The sequence below is a fragment of the Siphateles boraxobius genome, unplaced genomic scaffold (genome assembly GCF_051911475.1).
Source record: "Siphateles boraxobius isolate OS27281-9 unplaced genomic scaffold, OSU_SipBor_1 77, whole genome shotgun sequence".
Taxonomy (NCBI): domain Eukaryota; kingdom Metazoa; phylum Chordata; class Actinopteri; order Cypriniformes; family Leuciscidae; genus Siphateles; species Siphateles boraxobius.
Genome location: NW_027509205.1, coordinates 918,732 through 940,691, shown reverse-complemented (window position 1 = coordinate 940,691; position 21,960 = coordinate 918,732). Strand labels below are relative to the sequence as shown.

At 39.1% G+C, this 21,960-nt stretch overlaps 18 non-coding genes across 18 annotated transcripts; 12 read left to right on the top strand and 6 right to left on the bottom strand.

The window, feature by feature from the left end:
* The first annotated feature begins 2,277 nt into the window (after positions 1 to 2,277).
* On the top strand, positions 2,278 to 2,349 carry trnae-uuc (transfer RNA glutamic acid (anticodon UUC)). The gene has a single exon. It is a non-coding gene; the product is annotated as a tRNA-Glu (tRNA).
* Positions 2,350 to 2,468: 119 nt separating this feature from the next.
* trnay-gua (transfer RNA tyrosine (anticodon GUA)) lies at positions 2,469 to 2,555 on the top strand. Its single transcript is given in 2 exon segments — positions 2,469 to 2,505; positions 2,520 to 2,555. It is a non-coding gene; the product is annotated as a tRNA-Tyr (tRNA).
* Positions 2,556 to 2,670: 115 nt separating this feature from the next.
* Positions 2,671 to 2,742, bottom strand: trnae-cuc (transfer RNA glutamic acid (anticodon CUC)). Its single transcript has one exon. It is a non-coding gene; the product is annotated as a tRNA-Glu (tRNA).
* A 3,296-nt stretch (positions 2,743 to 6,038) lies between these two features.
* On the top strand, positions 6,039 to 6,110 carry trnae-uuc (transfer RNA glutamic acid (anticodon UUC)). The gene has a single exon. It is a non-coding gene; the product is annotated as a tRNA-Glu (tRNA).
* A 119-nt stretch (positions 6,111 to 6,229) lies between these two features.
* On the top strand, positions 6,230 to 6,316 carry trnay-gua (transfer RNA tyrosine (anticodon GUA)). Its single transcript is given in 2 exon segments — positions 6,230 to 6,266; positions 6,281 to 6,316. It is a non-coding gene; the product is annotated as a tRNA-Tyr (tRNA).
* A 115-nt stretch (positions 6,317 to 6,431) lies between these two features.
* trnae-cuc (transfer RNA glutamic acid (anticodon CUC)) lies at positions 6,432 to 6,503 on the bottom strand. Its single transcript has one exon. It is a non-coding gene; the product is annotated as a tRNA-Glu (tRNA).
* Positions 6,504 to 9,799: 3,296 nt separating this feature from the next.
* On the top strand, positions 9,800 to 9,871 carry trnae-uuc (transfer RNA glutamic acid (anticodon UUC)). The gene has a single exon. It is a non-coding gene; the product is annotated as a tRNA-Glu (tRNA).
* A 119-nt stretch (positions 9,872 to 9,990) lies between these two features.
* Positions 9,991 to 10,077, top strand: trnay-gua (transfer RNA tyrosine (anticodon GUA)). The gene is given in 2 exon segments: positions 9,991 to 10,027; positions 10,042 to 10,077. It is a non-coding gene; the product is annotated as a tRNA-Tyr (tRNA).
* A 115-nt stretch (positions 10,078 to 10,192) lies between these two features.
* On the bottom strand, positions 10,193 to 10,264 carry trnae-cuc (transfer RNA glutamic acid (anticodon CUC)). The gene has a single exon. It is a non-coding gene; the product is annotated as a tRNA-Glu (tRNA).
* A 3,296-nt stretch (positions 10,265 to 13,560) lies between these two features.
* Positions 13,561 to 13,632, top strand: trnae-uuc (transfer RNA glutamic acid (anticodon UUC)). The gene has a single exon. It is a non-coding gene; the product is annotated as a tRNA-Glu (tRNA).
* Positions 13,633 to 13,751: 119 nt separating this feature from the next.
* trnay-gua (transfer RNA tyrosine (anticodon GUA)) lies at positions 13,752 to 13,838 on the top strand. The gene is given in 2 exon segments: positions 13,752 to 13,788; positions 13,803 to 13,838. It is a non-coding gene; the product is annotated as a tRNA-Tyr (tRNA).
* Positions 13,839 to 13,953: 115 nt separating this feature from the next.
* On the bottom strand, positions 13,954 to 14,025 carry trnae-cuc (transfer RNA glutamic acid (anticodon CUC)). The gene has a single exon. It is a non-coding gene; the product is annotated as a tRNA-Glu (tRNA).
* A 3,296-nt stretch (positions 14,026 to 17,321) lies between these two features.
* Positions 17,322 to 17,393, top strand: trnae-uuc (transfer RNA glutamic acid (anticodon UUC)). The gene has a single exon. It is a non-coding gene; the product is annotated as a tRNA-Glu (tRNA).
* A 119-nt stretch (positions 17,394 to 17,512) lies between these two features.
* On the top strand, positions 17,513 to 17,599 carry trnay-gua (transfer RNA tyrosine (anticodon GUA)). Its single transcript is given in 2 exon segments — positions 17,513 to 17,549; positions 17,564 to 17,599. It is a non-coding gene; the product is annotated as a tRNA-Tyr (tRNA).
* A 115-nt stretch (positions 17,600 to 17,714) lies between these two features.
* Positions 17,715 to 17,786, bottom strand: trnae-cuc (transfer RNA glutamic acid (anticodon CUC)). The gene has a single exon. It is a non-coding gene; the product is annotated as a tRNA-Glu (tRNA).
* A 3,296-nt stretch (positions 17,787 to 21,082) lies between these two features.
* Positions 21,083 to 21,154, top strand: trnae-uuc (transfer RNA glutamic acid (anticodon UUC)). The gene has a single exon. It is a non-coding gene; the product is annotated as a tRNA-Glu (tRNA).
* Positions 21,155 to 21,273: 119 nt separating this feature from the next.
* Positions 21,274 to 21,360, top strand: trnas-gga (transfer RNA serine (anticodon GGA)). Its single transcript is given in 2 exon segments — positions 21,274 to 21,310; positions 21,325 to 21,360. It is a non-coding gene; the product is annotated as a tRNA-Ser (tRNA).
* A 114-nt stretch (positions 21,361 to 21,474) lies between these two features.
* trnae-cuc (transfer RNA glutamic acid (anticodon CUC)) lies at positions 21,475 to 21,546 on the bottom strand. The gene has a single exon. It is a non-coding gene; the product is annotated as a tRNA-Glu (tRNA).
* Positions 21,547 to 21,960: the final 414 nt, after the last annotated feature.

Here is a 21,960-nt window from a genome sequence, read left to right as displayed (position 1 = left end):
CCAGTCTTGGTTTAAGCCTTTTCACCAAGTAATTAATGTGAACATCAAAGGCTAACTTCTCATCGAGCCATATTCCTACATATTTATAAGTTGGTACTCTTTCTATATGTAAACCCTCAATAGTCAGAATAGGCATAACAGTAGACATAGAACGGCTACGTGTAAAAAGAATATACTTCGTTTTATTTACATTTAAAACTAATTTTAGTTTCAACAAAGTAAGCTGAAAAGTATAAAAAGAATCCTTAAGAATTTCAATAGCCTGAGACACAGAGGATGCAGTGGAGTAAATAATTGTATCGTCAGCATAAAAATGTAGCTTTGCGGATTGTATTCTCTGCCCCAATTCATTAATAAAAATAGAAAAAAGAAATGGTGCCAATAAAGAACCTTGCGGGACACCCTTCCTGACTATTACCATGGATGAGGTGTAATTATCTACAGCAACACATTGAGTTCTATCCGATCAATAATTTTTAAACCAACTCACAGCCGAATTATCGAGGCCAACACTTTTAAGCCTCCGTAACAGTAAAACATGATCCACTAAGTCAAACGCTTTTGTCAAATAAAAAAATAAGGCCGCACAATGTTGTCTATTATCGAGAGCAGTAATTAAATCATGTAGTAGCTGTTATCGTACTATGGCCCGCTCTAAATCCTGACTGAAATGCGTTGTACATATCATGACTAAGTAGATATTCTTTCATTTGATCATTTATAATAGATTCAAAAACTTTTGCTAAAACCGGTAATTTAGAAATCGGACGATAATTATTCAAATCGGAAGGATCGCCTCCTTTTAATAAAGGCATAACCATAGCCGATTTCCAAGATGGCGGAATTACATTAGTGGATAGACTCAAATTAAAAATCGATGCAATAGGTTCGGCAATAATATCTGCTGACAATTTTTAAAAAATTGGTTCAATTTGGTCAGACCCACCTGATTTCTTACAGTCTAAATTTCGGAGTAGTTTACGAACTTGGGACGGCAATACAGGGGCAAAAGAAAATAAATCTGATTCACTATTAGTCAACTCATCAGTTCTCTGTTCATCAAGGACCAAGGAATTGTCTGTTATCAAACCAGCTGAAATAAAATTACTATTAAACGTATTAACAATATCAGCCTTGTCTGTAATCAATCTTTGATTCAATTTTAAAACTTTTGGAAGATTAGTGGATGTATTTGATCCTATAAAAGATTTCGTTAATTTCCAAAATTTAGAAGGACAATTCATGTTATCATTAATCAGGTTTAAATAATACTGACTCTTCGAACTTTATATTAATTTTGTACACTTATTTCGTAATAATCTATATTGAGACCAGTCCTCCTCACCATTTGTTTTCTTTGCTTTAGACCAAGCCACGTTTCTTTGCTTAATAAGATTAGAGACGGATTGATTGAACCAAATATTATTTCTACCTCTCACCCGAAATCTACGTAAAGGAGCATGTTTATCACAAATTTCTAGAAAGATAGATTTGAAATAATCCCAAGCATCAACCACATCAGGTATAATTGAAACCAACTGTAAATCACTATTATATAGATCATGCAAAAAAGCCTGTACATTAAAATTTTTAAATTGACGTTTAAGATTTGAATTGAGAATTGAGATCCCCAACATGTGAGGCCTCCATCTTGAAGGTTTTTGTAGCAGGCCCCTCATCTGACCCCTTCCTGATGTTGGGTCCAGGTCTGTTAATAGCATGAGAAAAAGTAGATGTCATCACAGGCCTCTGCCCAGTCGAAAACCAACAGGTGGCGTGTAAGCTCACGGACACCTGATCAGGGGGCCAGTGGTGCAATCGATAAAGCGTCTGACTACGGATCAGAAGATTCTAGGTTCGACTCCTGGCTGGCTCGCTCTGCCTCGTTTACTATGCTGTCAGCCCTTAGCCGTTTTATTAACCCATAGTTTTTGTTATTATTATTATTGGATTGATTGAGAAATATTAAAAATTGACAGTCCAACAATAGGCTGCTTTGTCAGTAGGATAACGGTTACCATACAATACTATGCGTCTTTTAAAATGCATTGCATGAGTACTGTCACAAGGACATTGCTTTACGACCAGTTTGTACTGTCTATTATACCATCGCAAGAATGGGAGGAAACTGAGCCCCTCATGAGGCAAATGAGAGCTCCCTCTGTTGAGCCTGATGAAATTGAATTCAGTAAACAATCCCTTCGGATCATTCCCATGTTCTTAAAGGGGACGGTCACACACTAGAAGTAAAAGGGTCTGCTCCAGGCATAAGGAAGATCCCATATGGTCTAGCGGTCAGGATTCCTGGTTTTCACCCAGGCGGCCCGGGTTCGACTCCCGGTATGGGAAGATCGGGTTGTCTTTGCATCACTTAATCGAAACAACCAGCATGTATGTCTGTAGCAGTTTTAGCCAGTGGCGGAGATTCAGCAACCTGATATGTTGAGGTTCTGTCCCCAATCAGTGTGCCTTCGATAGCTCAGCTGGAAGAGCGGAGGACTGTAGGTGGCAAGTTGGCAATCCTTAGGTCGCTGGTTCAACTCCGGCTCAAAGGAGTTCTTTTTCACACATAAACTTTTCCTTGGCCCTGCTTCTCGACGAGGGTGTTAGCGCTTGAGTTCGTATTTCGCCATTTTACAATCACGGCCGCCGGTGGTGGGCAAAAACTCATTCCCTGACCGGGAATCGAACCCGGGCCGCGGCGGTGAGAGCGCCGAATCCTAACCACTAGACCACCAGGGAAAGTCTGCTGACGACTTGCCCTCAAGCCTGGCTGTGGCCTTTACCCGATTTTGCAGCAAGACCACTAATACTTGTATTTTACTCCAGGAGAGGAGACGTCACCGACCCTGGCAAACTGACAAACTGTCACAGACTCTGTAGGAATATCCTAACAACACCACAACTTGCCATGAAAACAAAAACAATAAGATCGCCAACCTGCATCTCGAAGGTTTTTAAAGCAGTTTTTTGCAGACGTCTGTGGCCCTGGATCCCAGTTCTTCCACTGAGAAACTGTCACAGGCTCTGTAGTAATATCCTAACAACACCACAACTTAACATGTATTTTATTTTATTTCCTTTATTTTTCCAGGAAGGTCCCATTGAGATTAAAAGAAATCCCTTCCTCCAGGGAGTCCTGGCCAAGATGGCCACACTACAAATCACACACAAACACATATAAAACATTCCAGAAAGTCAGGGCACAACATTCATCATAAATCAAGTAAAACAACAGCATGATTCAATCATTGTATGCTGCAGTAAAAAATTTTAATACATTCAAAGGAGGAATTGTTTCAGGAGGGACAGTAGCTTGAAATTCATTCCACAGCCATGGAGCATAGTAGGAGAAAGATGATTTACCATGCTCTGAATGTACCCTAGGTACTACTAATTTAATCCCATTAGATGATCTAGTGCTATAGTTCTTTCTACATAAACATAGAAGACTAGTAATGTAATTTGGAAGTCTACCCATCAATGTCTTTACAATAAATTCTAACATATGGGATTTCCTTCTTTGATATAAAGAGGACCAACCCAAATAGTTGTGCAGCAAACAATGATGAGTACGTGAACAAGAATTTGTTATAAAACGCAGTGCAGCATGATAAACGCCATCCAGCCTTTTCAATAAATATGCAGACGCATGCATGTAAACAACATCACCATAGTCTAAAATAGGTAAAATAGTACTCTGTATTATTCTCTTTCTAGCTATAAAGGAAAAACATTTTTTTTCCCGAAAAAGAAAACCCAGTCTTGGTTTAAGCCTTTTCACCAAGTAATTAATGTGAACATCAAAGGCTAACTTCTCATCGAGCCATATTCCTAAATATTTATAAGTTGGTACTCTTTCTATATGTAAACCCTCAATAGTCAGAATAGGCATAACAGTAGACATAGAACGGCTACGTGTAAAAAGAATATACTTCGTTTTATTTACATTTAAAACTAATTTTAGTTTCAACAAAGTAAGCTGAAAAGTATAAAAAGAATCCTTAAGAATTTCAATAGCCTGAGACACAGAGGATGCAGTGGAGTAAATAATTGTATCGTCAGCATAAAAATGTAGCTTTGCGGATTGTATTCTCTGCCCCAATTCATTAATAAAAATAGAAAAAAGAAATGGTGCCAATAAAGAACCTTGCGGGACACCCTTCCTGACTATTACCATGGATGAGGTGTAATTATCTACAGCAACACATTGAGTTCTATCCGATAAATAATTTTTAAACCAACTCACAGCCGAATTATCGAGGCCAACACTTTTAAGCCTCCGTAACAGTAAAACATGATCCACTAAGTCAAACGCTTTTGTCAAATAAAAAAATAAGGCAGCACAATGTTGTCTATTATCGAGAGCAGTAATTAAATCATGTAGTAGCTGTTATCGTACTATGGCCCGCTCTAAATCCTGACTGAAATGCGTTGTAAATATCATGACTAAGTAGATATTCTTTCATTTGATCATTTATAATAGATTCAAAAACTTTTGCTAAAACCGGTAATTTAGAAATCGGACGATAATTATTCAAATCGGAAGGATCGCCTCCTTTTAATAAAGGCATAACCATAGCCGATTTCCAAGATGGTGGAATTACATTAGTGGATTGAGACTCAAATTAAAAATCGATGCAATAGGTTCGGCAATAATATCTGCTGACAATTTTTAAAAAATTGGTTCAATTTGGTCAGACCCACCTGATTTCTTACAGTCTAAATTTCGGAGTAGTTTACGAACTTGGGACGGCAATACAGGGGCAAAAGAAAATAAATCTGATTCACTATTAGTCAACTCATCAGTTCTCTGTTCATCAAGGACCAAGGAATTGTCTGTTATCAAACCAGCTGAAATAAAATTACTATTAAACGTATTAACAATATCAGCCTTGTCTGTAATCAATCTTTGATTCAATTTTAAAACTTTTGGAAGATTAGTGGATGTATTTGATCCTATAAAAGATTTCGTTAATTTCCAAAATTTAGAAGGACAATTCATGTTATCATTAATCAGGTTTAAATAATACTGACTCTTCGAACTTTATATTAATTTTGTACACTTATTTCGTAATAATCTATATTGAGACCAGTCCTCCTCACCATTTGTTTTCTTTGCTTTAGACCAAGCCACGTTTCTTTGCTTAATAAGATTAGAGACGGATTGATTGAACCAAATATTATTTCTACCTCTCACCCGAAATCTACGTAAAGGAGCATGTTTATCACAAATTTCTAGAAAGATAGATTTGAAATAATCCCAAGCATCAACCACATCAGGTATAATTGAAACCAACTGTAAATCACTATTATATAGATCATGCAAAAAAGCCTGTACATTAAAATTTTTAAATTGACGTTTAAGATTTGAATTGAGAATTGAGATCCCCAACATGTGAGGCCTCCATCTTGAAGGTTTTTGTAGCAGGCCCCTCATCTGACCCCTTCCTGATGTTGGGTCCAGGTCTGTTAATAGCATGAGAAAAAGTAGATGTCATCACAGGCCTCTGCCCAGTCGAAAACCAACAGGTGGCGTGTAAGCTCACAGACACCTGATCAGGGGGCCAGTGGGGCAATGGATAAAGCGTCTGACTACGGATCAGAAGATTCTAGGTTCGACTCCTGGCTGGCTCGCTCTGCCTCGTTTACTATGCTGTCAGCCCTTAGCCGTTTTATTAACCCATAGTTTTTGTTATTATTATTATTGGATTGATTGAGAAATATTAAAAATTGACAGTCCAACAATAGGCTGCTTTGTCAGTAGGATAACGGTTACCATACAATACTATGCGTCTTTTAAAATGCATTGCATGAGTACTGTCACAAGGACATTGCTTTACGACCAGTTTGTACTGTCTATTATACCATCGCAAGAATGGGAGGAAACTGAGCCCCTCATGAGGCAAATGAGAGCTCCCTCTGTTGAGCCTGATGAAATTGAATTCAGTAAACAATCCCTTCGGATCATTCCCATGTTCTTAAAGGGGACGGTCACACACTAGAAGTAAAAGGGTCTGCTCCAGGCATAAGGAAGATCCCATATGGTCTAGCGGTCAGGATTCCTGGTTTTCACCCAGGCGGCCCGGGTTCGACTCCCGGTATGGGAAGATCGGGTTGTCTTTGCACCACTTAATCGAAACAACCAGCATGTATGTCTGTAGCAGTTTTAGCCAGTGGCGGAGATTCAGCAACCTGATATGTTGAGGTTCTGTCCCCAATCAGTGTGCCTTCGATAGCTCAGCTGGAAGAGCGGAGGACTGTAGGTGGCAAGTTGGCAATCCTTAGGTCGCTGGTTCAACTCCGGCTCGAAGGAGTTCTTTTTCACACATAAACTTTTCCTTGGCCCTGCTTCTCGACGAGGGTGTTAGCGCTTGAGTTCGTATTTCGCCATTTTACAATCACGGCCGCCGGTGGTGGGCAAAAACTCATTCCCTGACCGGGAATCGAACCCGGGCCGCGGCGGTGAGAGCGCCGAATCCTAACCACTAGACCACCAGGGAAAGTCTGCTGACGACTTGCCCTCAAGCCTGGCTGTGGCCTTTACCCGATTTTGCAGCAAGACCACTAATACTTGTATTTTACTCCAGGAGAGGAGACGTCACCGACCCTGGCAAACTGACAAACTGTCACAGACTCTGTAGGAATATCCTAACAACACCACAACTTGCCATGAAAACAAAAACAATAAGATCGCCAACCTGCATCTCGAAGGTTTTTAAAGCAGTTTTTTGCAGACGTCTGTGGCCCTGGATCCCAGTTCTTCCACTGAGAAACTGTCACAGGCTCTGTAGTAATATCCTAACAACACCACAACTTAACATGTATTTTATTTTATTTCCTTTATTTTTCCAGGAAGGTCCCATTGAGATTAAAAGAAATCCCTTCCTCCAGGGAGTCCTGGCCAAGATGGCCACACTACAAATCACACACAAACACATATAAAACATTCCAGAAAGTCAGGGCACAACATTCATCATAAATCAAGTAAAACAACAGCATGATTCAATCATTGTATGCTGCAGTAAAAAATTTTAATACATTCAAAGGAGGAATTGTTTCAGGAGGGACAGTAGCTTCAAATTCATTCCACAGCCATGGAGCATAGTAGGAGAAAGATGATTTACCATGCTCTGAATGTACCCTAGGTACTACTAATTTAATCCCATTAGATGATCTAGTGCTATAGTTCTTTCTACATAAACATAGAAGACTAGTAATGTAATTTGGAAGTCTACCCATCAATGTCTTTACAATAAATTCTAACATATGGGATTTCCTTCTTTGATATAAAGAGGACCAACCCAAATAGTTGTGCAGCAAACAATGATGAGTACGTGAACAAGAATTTGTTATAAAACGCAGTGCAGCATGATAAACGCCATCCAGCCTTTTCAATAAATATGTAGACGCATGCATGTAAACAACATCACCATAGTCTAAAATAGGTAAAATAGTACTCTGTATTATTCTCTTTCTAGCTATAAAGGAAAAACATTTTTTTTCCCGAAAAAGAAAACCCAGTCTTGGTTTAAGCCTTTTCACCAAGTAATTAATGTGAACATCAATGGCTAACTTCTCATCGAGCCATATTCCTACATATTTATAAGTTGGTACTCTTTCTATATGTAAACCCTCAATAGTCAGAATAGGCATAACAGTAGACATAGAACGGCTACGTGTAAAAAGAATATACTTCGTTTTATTTACATTTAAAACTAATTTTAGTTTCAACAAAGTAAGCTGAAAAGTATAAAAAGAATCCTTAAGAATTTCAATAGCCTGAGACACAGAGGATGCAGTGGAGTAAATAATTGTATCGTCAGCATAAAAATGTAGCTTTGCGGATTGTATTCTCTGCCCCAATTCATTAATAAAAATAGAAAAAAGAAATGGTGCCAATAAAGAACCTTGCGGGACACCCTTCCTGACTATTACCATGGATGAGGTGTAATTATCTACAGCAACACATTGAGTTCTATCCGATAAATAATTTTTAAACCAACTCACAGCCGAATTATCGAGGCCAACACTTTTAAGCCTCCGTAACAGTAAAACATGATCCACTAAGTCAAACGCTTTTGTCAAATAAAAAAATAAGGCAGCACAATGTTGTCTATTATCGAGAGCAGTAATTAAATCATGTAGTAGCTGTTATCGTACTATGGCCCGCTCTAAATCCTGACTGAAATGCGTTGTAAATATCATGACTAAGTAGATATTCTTTCATTTGATCATTTATAATAGATTCAAAAACTTTTGCTAAAACCGGTAATTTAGAAATCGGACGATAATTATTCAAATCGGAAGGATCGCCTCCTTTTAATAAAGGCATAACCATAGCCGATTTCCAAGATGGTGGAATTACATTAGTGGATTGAGACTCAAATTAAAAATCGATGCAATAGGTTCGGCAATAATATCTGCTGACAATTTTTAAAAAATTGGTTCAATTTGGTCAGACCCACCTGATTTCTTACAGTCTAAATTTCGGAGTAGTTTACGAACTTGGGACGGCAATACAGGGGCAAAAGAAAATAAATCTGATTCACTATTAGTCAACTCATCAGTTCTCTGTTCATCAAGGACCAAGGAATTGTCTGTTATCAAACCAGCTGAAATAAAATTACTATTAAACGTATTAACAATATCAGCCTTGTCTGTAATCAATCTTTGATTCAATTTTAAAACTTTTGGAAGATTAGTGGATGTATTTGATCCTATAAAAGATTTCGTTAATTTCCAAAATTTAGAAGGACAATTCATGTTATCATTAATCAGGTTTAAATAATACTGACTCTTCGAACTTTATATTAATTTTGTACACTTATTTCGTAATAATCTATATTGAGACCAGTCCTCCTCACCATTTGTTTTCTTTGCTTTAGACCAAGCCACGTTTCTTTGCTTAATAAGATTAGAGACGGATTGATTGAACCAAATATTATTTCTACCTCTCACCCGAAATCTACGTAAAGGAGCATGTTTATCACAAATTTCTAGAAAGATAGATTTGAAATAATCCCAAGCATCAACCACATCAGGTATAATTGAAACCAACTGTAAATCACTATTATATAGATCATGCAAAAAAGCCTGTACATTAAAATTTTTAAATTGACGTTTAAGATTTGAATTGAGAATTGAGATCCCCAACATGTGAGGCCTCCATCTTGAAGGTTTTTGTAGCAGGCCCCTCATCTGACCCCTTCCTGATGTTGGGTCCAGGTCTGTTAATAGCATGAGAAAAAGTAGATGTCATCACAGGCCTCTGCCCAGTCGAAAACCAACAGGTGGCGTGTAAGCTCACAGACACCTGATCAGGGGGCCAGTGGGGCAATGGATAAAGCGTCTGACTACGGATCAGAAGATTCTAGGTTCGACTCCTGGCTGGCTCGCTCTGCCTCGTTTACTATGCTGTCAGCCCTTAGCCGTTTTATTAACCCATAGTTTTTGTTATTATTATTATTGGATTGATTGAGAAATATTAAAAATTGACAGTCCAACAATAGGCTGCTTTGTCAGTAGGATAACGGTTACCATACAATACTATGCGTCTTTTAAAATGCATTGCATGAGTACTGTCACAAGGACATTGCTTTACGACCAGTTTGTACTGTCTATTATACCATCGCAAGAATGGGAGGAAACTGAGCCCCTCATGAGGCAAATGAGAGCTCCCTCTGTTGAGCCTGATGAAATTGAATTCAGTAAACAATCCCTTCGGATCATTCCCATGTTCTTAAAGGGGACGGTCACACACTAGAAGTAAAAGGGTCTGCTCCAGGCATAAGGAAGATCCCATATGGTCTAGCGGTCAGGATTCCTGGTTTTCACCCAGGCGGCCCGGGTTCGACTCCCGGTATGGGAAGATCGGGTTGTCTTTGCACCACTTAATCGAAACAACCAGCATGTATGTCTGTAGCAGTTTTAGCCAGTGGCGGAGATTCAGCAACCTGATATGTTGAGGTTCTGTCCCCAATCAGTGTGCCTTCGATAGCTCAGCTGGAAGAGCGGAGGACTGTAGGTGGCAAGTTGGCAATCCTTAGGTCGCTGGTTCAACTCCGGCTCGAAGGAGTTCTTTTTCACACATAAACTTTTCCTTGGCCCTGCTTCTCGACGAGGGTGTTAGCGCTTGAGTTCGTATTTCGCCATTTTACAATCACGGCCGCCGGTGGTGGGCAAAAACTCATTCCCTGACCGGGAATCGAACCCGGGCCGCGGCGGTGAGAGCGCCGAATCCTAACCACTAGACCACCAGGGAAAGTCTGCTGACGACTTGCCCTCAAGCCTGGCTGTGGCCTTTACCCGATTTTGCAGCAAGACCACTAATACTTGTATTTTACTCCAGGAGAGGAGACGTCACCGACCCTGGCAAACTGACAAACTGTCACAGACTCTGTAGGAATATCCTAACAACACCACAACTTGCCATGAAAACAAAAACAATAAGATCGCCAACCTGCATCTCGAAGGTTTTTAAAGCAGTTTTTTGCAGACGTCTGTGGCCCTGGATCCCAGTTCTTCCACTGAGAAACTGTCACAGGCTCTGTAGTAATATCCTAACAACACCACAACTTAACATGTATTTTATTTTATTTCCTTTATTTTTCCAGGAAGGTCCCATTGAGATTAAAAGAAATCCCTTCCTCCAGGGAGTCCTGGCCAAGATGGCCACACTACAAATCACACACAAACACATATAAAACATTCCAGAAAGTCAGGGCACAACATTCATCATAAATCAAGTAAAACAACAGCATGATTCAATCATTGTATGCTGCAGTAAAAAATTTTAATACATTCAAAGGAGGAATTGTTTCAGGAGGGACAGTAGCTTCAAATTCATTCCACAGCCATGGAGCATAGTAGGAGAAAGATGATTTACCATGCTCTGAATGTACCCTAGGTACTACTAATTTAATCCCATTAGATGATCTAGTGCTATAGTTCTTTCTACATAAACATAGAAGACTAGTAATGTAATTTGGAAGTCTACCCATCAATGTCTTTACAATAAATTCTAACATATGGGATTTCCTTCTTTGATATAAAGAGGACCAACCCAAATAGTTGTGCAGCAAACAATGATGAGTACGTGAACAAGAATTTGTTATAAAACGCAGTGCAGCATGATAAACGCCATCCAGCCTTTTCAATAAATATGTAGACGCATGCATGTAAACAACATCACCATAGTCTAAAATAGGTAAAATAGTACTCTGTATTATTCTCTTTCTAGCTATAAAGGAAAAACATTTTTTTTCCCGAAAAAGAAAACCCAGTCTTGGTTTAAGCCTTTTCACCAAGTAATTAATGTGAACATCAATGGCTAACTTCTCATCGAGCCATATTCCTACATATTTATAAGTTGGTACTCTTTCTATATGTAAACCCTCAATAGTCAGAATAGGCATAACAGTAGACATAGAACGGCTACGTGTAAAAAGAATATACTTCGTTTTATTTACATTTAAAACTAATTTTAGTTTCAACAAAGTAAGCTGAAAAGTATAAAAAGAATCCTTAAGAATTTCAATAGCCTGAGACACAGAGGATGCAGTGGAGTAAATAATTGTATCGTCAGCATAAAAATGTAGCTTTGCGGATTGTATTCTCTGCCCCAATTCATTAATAAAAATAGAAAAAAGAAATGGTGCCAATAAAGAACCTTGCGGGACACCCTTCCTGACTATTACCATGGATGAGGTGTAATTATCTACAGCAACACATTGAGTTCTATCCGATAAATAATTTTTAAACCAACTCACAGCCGAATTATCGAGGCCAACACTTTTAAGCCTCCGTAACAGTAAAACATGATCCACTAAGTCAAACGCTTTTGTCAAATAAAAAAATAAGGCAGCACAATGTTGTCTATTATCGAGAGCAGTAATTAAATCATGTAGTAGCTGTTATCGTACTATGGCCCGCTCTAAATCCTGACTGAAATGCGTTGTAAATATCATGACTAAGTAGATATTCTTTCATTTGATCATTTATAATAGATTCAAAAACTTTTGCTAAAACCGGTAATTTAGAAATCGGACGATAATTATTCAAATCGGAAGGATCGCCTCCTTTTAATAAAGGCATAACCATAGCCGATTTCCAAGATGGTGGAATTACATTAGTGGATTGAGACTCAAATTAAAAATCGATGCAATAGGTTCGGCAATAATATCTGCTGACAATTTTTAAAAAATTGGTTCAATTTGGTCAGACCCACCTGATTTCTTACAGTCTAAATTTCGGAGTAGTTTACGAACTTGGGACGGCAATACAGGGGCAAAAGAAAATAAATCTGATTCACTATTAGTCAACTCATCAGTTCTCTGTTCATCAAGGACCAAGGAATTGTCTGTTATCAAACCAGCTGAAATAAAATTACTATTAAACGTATTAACAATATCAGCCTTGTCTGTAATCAATCTTTGATTCAATTTTAAAACTTTTGGAAGATTAGTGGATGTATTTGATCCTATAAAAGATTTCGTTAATTTCCAAAATTTAGAAGGACAATTCATGTTATCATTAATCAGGTTTAAATAATACTGACTCTTCGAACTTTATATTAATTTTGTACACTTATTTCGTAATAATCTATATTGAGACCAGTCCTCCTCACCATTTGTTTTCTTTGCTTTAGACCAAGCCACGTTTCTTTGCTTAATAAGATTAGAGACGGATTGATTGAACCAAATATTATTTCTACCTCTCACCCGAAATCTACGTAAAGGAGCATGTTTATCACAAATTTCTAGAAAGATAGATTTGAAATAATCCCAAGCATCAACCACATCAGGTATAATTGAAACCAACTGTAAATCACTATTATATAGATCATGCAAAAAAGCCTGTACATTAAAATTTTTAAATTGACGTTTAAGATTTGAATTGAGAATTGAGATCCCCAACATGTGAGGCCTCCATCTTGAAGGTTTTTGTAGCAGGCCCCTCATCTGACCCCTTCCTGATGTTGGGTCCAGGTCTGTTAATAGCATGAGAAAAAGTAGATGTCATCACAGGCCTCTGCCCAGTCGAAAACCAACAGGTGGCGTGTAAGCTCACAGACACCTGATCAGGGGGCCAGTGGGGCAATGGATAAAGCGTCTGACTACGGATCAGAAGATTCTAGGTTCGACTCCTGGCTGGCTCGCTCTGCCTCGTTTACTATGCTGTCAGCCCTTAGCCGTTTTATTAACCCATAGTTTTTGTTATTATTATTATTGGATTGATTGAGAAATATTAAAAATTGACAGTCCAACAATAGGCTGCTTTGTCAGTAGGATAACGGTTACCATACAATACTATGCGTCTTTTAAAATGCATTGCATGAGTACTGTCACAAGGACATTGCTTTACGACCAGTTTGTACTGTCTATTATACCATCGCAAGAATGGGAGGAAACTGAGCCCCTCATGAGGCAAATGAGAGCTCCCTCTGTTGAGCCTGATGAAATTGAATTCAGTAAACAATCCCTTCGGATCATTCCCATGTTCTTAAAGGGGACGGTCACACACTAGAAGTAAAAGGGTCTGCTCCAGGCATAAGGAAGATCCCATATGGTCTAGCGGTCAGGATTCCTGGTTTTCACCCAGGCGGCCCGGGTTCGACTCCCGGTATGGGAAGATCGGGTTGTCTTTGCACCACTTAATCGAAACAACCAGCATGTATGTCTGTAGCAGTTTTAGCCAGTGGCGGAGATTCAGCAACCTGATATGTTGAGGTTCTGTCCCCAATCAGTGTGCCTTCGATAGCTCAGCTGGAAGAGCGGAGGACTGTAGGTGGCAAGTTGGCAATCCTTAGGTCGCTGGTTCAACTCCGGCTCGAAGGAGTTCTTTTTCACACATAAACTTTTCCTTGGCCCTGCTTCTCGACGAGGGTGTTAGCGCTTGAGTTCGTATTTCGCCATTTTACAATCACGGCCGCCGGTGGTGGGCAAAAACTCATTCCCTGACCGGGAATCGAAACCGGGCCGCGGCGGTGAGAGCGCCGAATCCTAACCACTAGACCACCAGGGAAAGTCTGCTGACGACTTGCCCTCAAGCCTGGCTGTGGCCTTTACCCGATTTTGCAGCAAGACCACTAATACTTGTATTTTACTCCAGGAGAGGAGACGTCACCGACCCTGGCAAACTGACAAACTGTCACAGACTCTGTAGGAATATCCTAACAACACCACAACTTGCCATGAAAACAAAAACAATAAGATCGCCAACCTGCATCTCGAAGGTTTTTAAAGCAGTTTTTTGCAGACGTCTGTGGCCCTGGATCCCAGTTCTTCCACTGAGAAACTGTCACAGGCTCTGTAGTAATATCCTAACAACACCACAACTTAACATGTATTTTATTTTATTTCCTTTATTTTTCCAGGAAGGTCCCATTGAGATTAAAAGAAATCCCTTCCTCCAGGGAGTCCTGGCCAAGATGGCCACACTACAAATCACACACAAACACATATAAAACATTCCAGAAAGTCAGGGCACAACATTCATCATAAATCAAGTAAAACAACAGCATGATTCAATCATTGTATGCTGCAGTAAAAAATTTTAATACATTCAAAGGAGGAATTGTTTCAGGAGGGACAGTAGCTTCAAATTCATTCCACAGCCATGGAGCATAGTAGGAGAAAGATGATTTACCATGCTCTGAATGTACCCTAGGTACTACTAATTTAATCCCATTAGATGATCTAGTGCTATAGTTCTTTCTACATAAACATAGAAGACTAGTAATGTAATTTGGAAGTCTACCCATCAATGTCTTTACAATAAATTCTAACATATGGGATTTCCTTCTTTGATATAAAGAGGACCAACCCAAATAGTTGTGCAGCAAACAATGATGAGTACGTGAACAAGAATTTGTTATAAAACGCAGTGCAGCATGATAAACGCCATCCAGCCTTTTCAATAAATATGTAGACGCATGCATGTAAACAACATCACCATAGTCTAAAATAGGTAAAATAGTACTCTGTATTATTCTCTTTCTAGCTATAAAGGAAAAACATTTTTTTTCCCGAAAAAGAAAACCCAGTCTTGGTTTAAGCCTTTTCACCAAGTAATTAATGTGAACATCAATGGCTAACTTCTCATCGAGCCATATTCCTACATATTTATAAGTTGGTACTCTTTCTATATGTAAACCCTCAATAGTCAGAATAGGCATAACAGTAGACATAGAACGGCTACGTGTAAAAAGAATATACTTCGTTTTATTTACATTTAAAACTAATTTTAGTTTCAACAAAGTAAGCTGAAAAGTATAAAAAGAATCCTTAAGAATTTCAATAGCCTGAGACACAGAGGATGCAGTGGAGTAAATAATTGTATCGTCAGCATAAAAATGTAGCTTTGCGGATTGTATTCTCTGCCCCAATTCATTAATAAAAATAGAAAAAAGAAATGGTGCCAATAAAGAACCTTGCGGGACACCCTTCCTGACTATTACCATGGATGAGGTGTAATTATCTACAGCAACACATTGAGTTCTATCCGATAAATAATTTTTAAACCAACTCACAGCCGAATTATCGAGGCCAACACTTTTAAGCCTCCGTAACAGTAAAACATGATCCACTAAGTCAAACGCTTTTGTCAAATAAAAAAATAAGGCAGCACAATGTTGTCTATTATCGAGAGCAGTAATTAAATCATGTAGTAGCTGTTATCGTACTATGGCCCGCTCTAAATCCTGACTGAAATGCGTTGTAAATATCATGACTAAGTAGATATTCTTTCATTTGATCATTTATAATAGATTCAAAAACTTTTGCTAAAACCGGTAATTTAGAAATCGGACGATAATTATTCAAATCGGAAGGATCGCCTCCTTTTAATAAAGGCATAACCATAGCCGATTTCCAAGATGGTGGAATTACATTAGTGGATTGAGACTCAAATTAAAAATCGATGCAATAGGTTCGGCAATAATATCTGCTGACAATTTTTAAAAAATTGGTTCAATTTGGTCAGACCCACCTGATTTCTTACAGTCTAAATTTCGGAGTAGTTTACGAACTTGGGACGGCAATACAGGGGCAAAAGAAAATAAATCTGATTCACTATTAGTCAACTCATCAGTTCTCTGTTCATCAAGGACCAAGGAATTGTCTGTTATCAAACCAGCTGAAATAAAATTACTATTAAACGTATTAACAATATCAGCCTTGTCTGTAATCAATCTTTGATTCAATTTTAAAACTTTTGGAAGATTAGTGGATGTATTTGATCCTATAAAAGATTTCGTTAATTTCCAAAATTTAGAAGGACAATTCATGTTATCATTAATCAGGTTTAAATAATACTGACTCTTCGAACTTTATATTAATTTTGTACACTTATTTCGTAATAATCTATATTGAGACCAGTCCTCCTCACCATTTGTTTTCTTTGCTTTAGACCAAGCCACGTTTCTTTGCTTAATAAGATTAGAGACGGATTGATTGAACCAAATATTATTTCTACCTCTCACCCGAAATCTACGTAAAGGAGCATGTTTATCACAAATTTCTAGAAAGATAGATTTGAAATAATCCCAAGCATCAACCACATCAGGTATAATTGAAACCAACTGTAAATCACTATTATATAGATCATGCAAAAAAGCCTGTACATTAAAATTTTTAAATTGACGTTTAAGATTTGAATTGAGAATTGAGATCCCCAACATGTGAGGCCTCCATCTTGAAGGTTTTTGTAGCAGGCCCCTCATCTGACCCCTTCCTGATGTTGGGTCCAGGTCTGTTAATAGCATGAGAAAAAGTAGATGTCATCACAGGCCTCTGCCCAGTCGAAAACCAACAGGTGGCGTGTAAGCTCACGGACACCTGATCAGGGGGCCAGTGGTGCAATGGATAAAGCGTCTGACTACGGATCAGAAGATTCTAGGTTCGACTCCTGGCTGGCTCGCTCTGCCTCGTTTACTATGCTGTCAGCCCTTAGCCGTTTTATTAACCCATAGTTTTTGTTATTATTATTATTGGATTGATTGAGAAATATTAAAAATTGACAGTCCAACAATAGGCTGCTTTGTCAGTAGGATAACGGTTACCATACAATACTATGCGTCTTTTAAAATGCATTGCATGAGTACTGTCACAAGGACATTGCTTTACGACCAGTTTGTACTGTCTATTATACCATCGCAAGAATGGGAGGAAACTGAGCCCCTCATGAGGCAAATGAGAGCTCCCTCTGTTGAGCCTGATGAAATTGAATTCAGTAAACAATCCCTTCGGATCATTCCCATGTTCTTAAAGGGGACGGTCACACACTAGAAGTAAAAGGGTCTGCTCCAGGCATAAGGAAGATCCCATATGGTCTAGCGGTCAGGATTCCTGGTTTTCACCCAGGCGGCCCGGGTTCGACTCCCGGTATGGGAAGATCGGGTTGTCTTTGCACCACTTAATCGAAACAACCAGCATGTATGTCTGTAGCAGTTTTAGCCAGTGGCGGAGATTCAGCAACCTGATATGTTGAGGTTCTGTCCCCAATCAGTGTGCCTTCGATAGCTCAGCTGGAAGAGCGGAGGACTGTAGGTGGCAAGTTGGCAATCCTTAGGTCGCTGGTTCAACTCCGGCTCGAAGGAGTTCTTTTTCACACATAAACTTTTCCTTGGCCCTGCTTCTCGACGAGGGTGTTAGCGCTTGAGTTCGTATTTCGCCATTTTACAATCACGGCCGCCGGTGGTGGGCAAAAACTCATTCCCTGACCGGGAATCGAACCCGGGCCGCGGCGGTGAGAGCGCCGAATCCTAACCACTAGACCACCAGGGAAAGTCTGCTGACGACTTGCCCTCAAGCCTGGCTGTGGCCTTTACCCGATTTTGCAGCAAGACCACTAATACTTGTATTTTACTCCAGGAGAGGAGACGTCACCGACCCTGGCAAACTGACAAACTGTCACAGACTCTGTAGGAATATCCTAACAACACCACAACTTGCCATGAAAACAAAAACAATAAGATCGCCAACCTGCATCTCGAAGGTTTTTAAAGCAGTTTTTTGCAGACGTCTGTGGCCCTGGATCCCAGTTCTTCCACTGAGAAACTGTCACAGGCTCTGTAGTAATATCCTAACAACACCACAACTTAACATGTATTTTATTTTATTTCCTTTATTTTTCCAGGAAGGTCCCATTGAGATTAAAAGAAATCCCTTCCTCCAGGGAGTCCTGGCCAAGATGGCCACACTACAAATCACACACAAACACATATAAAACATTCCAGAAAGTCAGGGCACAACATTCATCATAAATCAAGTAAAACAACAGCATGATTCAATCATTGTATGCTGCAGTAAAAAATTTTAATACATTCAAAGGAGGAATTGTTTCAGGAGGGACAGTAGCTTCAAATTCATTCCACAGCCATGGAGCATAGTAGGAGAAAGATGATTTACCATGCTCTGAATGTACCCTAGGTACTACTAATTTAATCCCATTAGATGATCTAGTGCTATAGTTCTTTCTACATAAACATAGAAGACTAGTAATGTAATTTGGAAGTCTACCCATCAATGTCTTTACAATAAATTCTAACATATGGGATTTCCTTCTTTGATATAAAGAGGACCAACCCAAATAGTTGTGCAGCAAACAATGATGAGTACGTGAACAAGAATTTGTTATAAAACGCAGTGCAGCATGATAAACGCCATCCAGCCTTTTCAATAAATATGCAGACGCATGCATGTAAACAACATCACCATAGTCTAAAATAGGTAAAATAGTACTCTGTATTATTCTCTTTCTAGCTATAAAGGAAAAACATTTTTTTTCCCGAAAAAGAAAACCCAGTCTTGGTTTAAGCCTTTTCACCAAGTAATTAATGTGAACATCAAAGGCTAACTTCTCATCGAGCCATATTCCTAAATATTTATAAGTTGGTACTCTTTCTATATGTAAACCCTCAATAGTCAGAATAGGCATAACAGTAGACATAGAACGGCTACGTGTAAAAAGAATATACTTCGTTTTATTTACATTTAAAACTAATTTTAGTTTCAACAAAGTAAGCTGAAAAGTATAAAAAGAATCCTTAAGAATTTCAATAGCCTGAGACACAGAGGATGCAGTGGAGTAAATAATTGTATCGTCAGCATAAAAATGTAGCTTTGCGGATTGTATTCTCTGCCCCAATTCATTAATAAAAATAGAAAAAAGAAATGGTGCCAATAAAGAACCTTGCGGGACACCCTTCCTGACTATTACCATGGATGAGGTGTAATTATCTACAGCAACACATTGAGTTCTATCCGATAAATAATTTTTAAACCAACTCACAGCCGAATTATCGAGGCCAACACTTTTAAGCCTCCGTAACAGTAAAACATGATCCACTAAGTCAAACGCTTTTGTCAAATAAAAAAATAAGGCAGCACAATGTTGTCTATTATCGAGAGCAGTAATTAAATCATGTAGTAGCTGTTATCGTACTATGGCCCGCTCTAAATCCTGACTGAAATGCGTTGTAAATATCATGACTAATTAGATATTCTTTCATTTGATCATTTATAATAGATTCAAAAACTTTTGCTAAAACCGGTAATTTAGAAATCGGACGATAATTATTCAAATCGGAAGGATCGCCTCCTTTTAATAAAGGCATAACCATAGCCGATTTCCAAGATGGTGGAATTACATTAGTGGATTGAGACTCAAATTAAAAATCGATGCAATAGGTTCGGCAATAATATCTGCTGACAATTTTTAAAAAATTGGTTCAATTTGGTCAGACCCACCTGATTTCTTACAGTCTAAATTTCGGAGTAGTTTACGAACTTGGGACGGCAATACAGGGGCAAAAGAAAATAAATCTGATTCACTATTAGTCAACTCATCAGTTCTCTGTTCATCAAGGACCAAGGAATTGTCTGTTATCAAACCAGCTGAAATAAAATTACTATTAAACGTATTAACAATATCAGCCTTGTCTGTAATCAATCTTTGATTCAATTTTAAAACTTTTGGAAGATTAGTGGATGTATTTGATCCTATAAAAGATTTCGTTAATTTCCAAAATTTAGAAGGACAATTCATGTTATCATTAATCAGGTTTAAATAATACTGACTCACCGAACTTTATATTAATTTTGTACACTTATTTCGTAATAATCTATATTGAGACCAGTCCTCCTCACCATTTGTTTTCTTTGCTTTAGACCAAGCCACGTTTCTTTGCTTAATAAGATTAGAGACGGATTGATTGAACCAAATATTATTTCTACCTCTCACCCGAAATCTACGTAAAGGAGCATGTTTATCACAAATTTCTAGAAAGATAGATTTGAAATAATCCCAAGCATCAACCACATCAGGTATAATTGAAACCAACTGTAAATCACTATTATATAGATCATGCAAAAAAGCCTGTACATTAAAATTTTTAAATTGACGTTTAAGATTTGAATTGAGAATTGAGATCCCCAACATGTGAGGCCTCCATCTTGAAGGTTTTTGTAGCAGGCCCCTCATCTGACCCCTTCCTGATGTTGGGTCCAGGTCTGTTAATAGCATGAGAAAAAGTAGATGTCATCACAGGCCTCTGCCCAGTCGAAAACCAACAGGTGGCGTGTAAGCTCACGGACACCTGATTAGGGGGCCAGTGGTGCAATGGATAAAGCGTCTGACTACGGATCAGAAGATTCTAGGTTCGACTCCTGGCTGGCTCGCTCTGCCTCGTTTACTATGCTGTCAGCCCTTAGCCGTTTTATTAACCCATAGTTTTTGTTATTATTATTATTGGATTGATTGAGAAATATTAAAAATTGACAGTCCAACAATAGGCTGCTTTGTCAGTAGGATAACGGTTACCATACAATACTATGCGTCTTTTAAAATGCATTGCATGAGTACTGTCACAAGGACATTGCTTTACGACCAGTTTGTACTGTCTATTATACCATCGCAAGAATGGGAGGAAACTGAGCCCCTCATGAGGCAAATGAGAGCTCCCTCTGTTGAGCCTGATGAAATTGAATTCAGTAAACAATCCCTTCGGATCATTCCCATGTTCTTAAAGGGGACGGTCACACACTAGAAGTAAAAGGGTCTGCTCCAGGCATAAGGAAGATCCCATATGGTCTAGCGGTCAGGATTCCTGGTTTTCACCCAGGCGGCCCGGGTTCGACTCCCGGTATGGGAAGATCGGGTTGTCTTTGCATCACTTAATCGAAACAACCAGCATGTATGTCTGTAGCAGTTTTAGCCAGTGGCGGAGATTCAGCAACCTGATATGTTGAGGTTCTGTCCCCAATCAGTGTGCCTTCGATAGCTCAGCTGGAAGAGCGGAGGACTGGAGGTGGCAAGTTGGCAATCCTTAGGTCGCTGGTTCAACTCCGGCTCGAAGGAGTTCTTTTTCACACATAAACTTTTCCTTGGCCCTGCTTCTCGACGAGGGTGTTAGCGCTTGAGGTCGTATTTCGCCATTTTACAATCACGGCCGCCGGTGGTGGGCAAAACTCATTCCCTGACCGGGAATCGAACCCGGGCCGCGGCGGTGAGAGCGCCGAATCCTAACCACTAGACCACCAGGGAAAGTCTGCTGACGACTTGCCCTCAAGCCTGACTGTGGCCTTTACCCGATTTTGCAGCAAGACCACTAATACTTGTATTTTACTCCAGGAGAGGAGACGTCACCGACCCTGGCAAACTGACAAACTGTCACAGACTCTGTAGGAATATCCTAACAACACCACAACTTGCCATGAAAACAAAAACAATAAGATCGCCAACCTGCATCTCGAAGGTTTTTAAAGCAGTTTTTTGCAGACGTCTGTGGCCCTGGATCCCAGTTCTTCCACTGAGAAACTGTCACAGGCTCTGTAGTAATATCCTAACAACACCACAACTTAACATGTATTTTATTTTATTTCCTTTATTTTTCCAGGAAGGTCCCATTGAGATTAAAAGAAATCCCTTCCTCCAGGGAGTCCTGGCCAAGATGGCCAC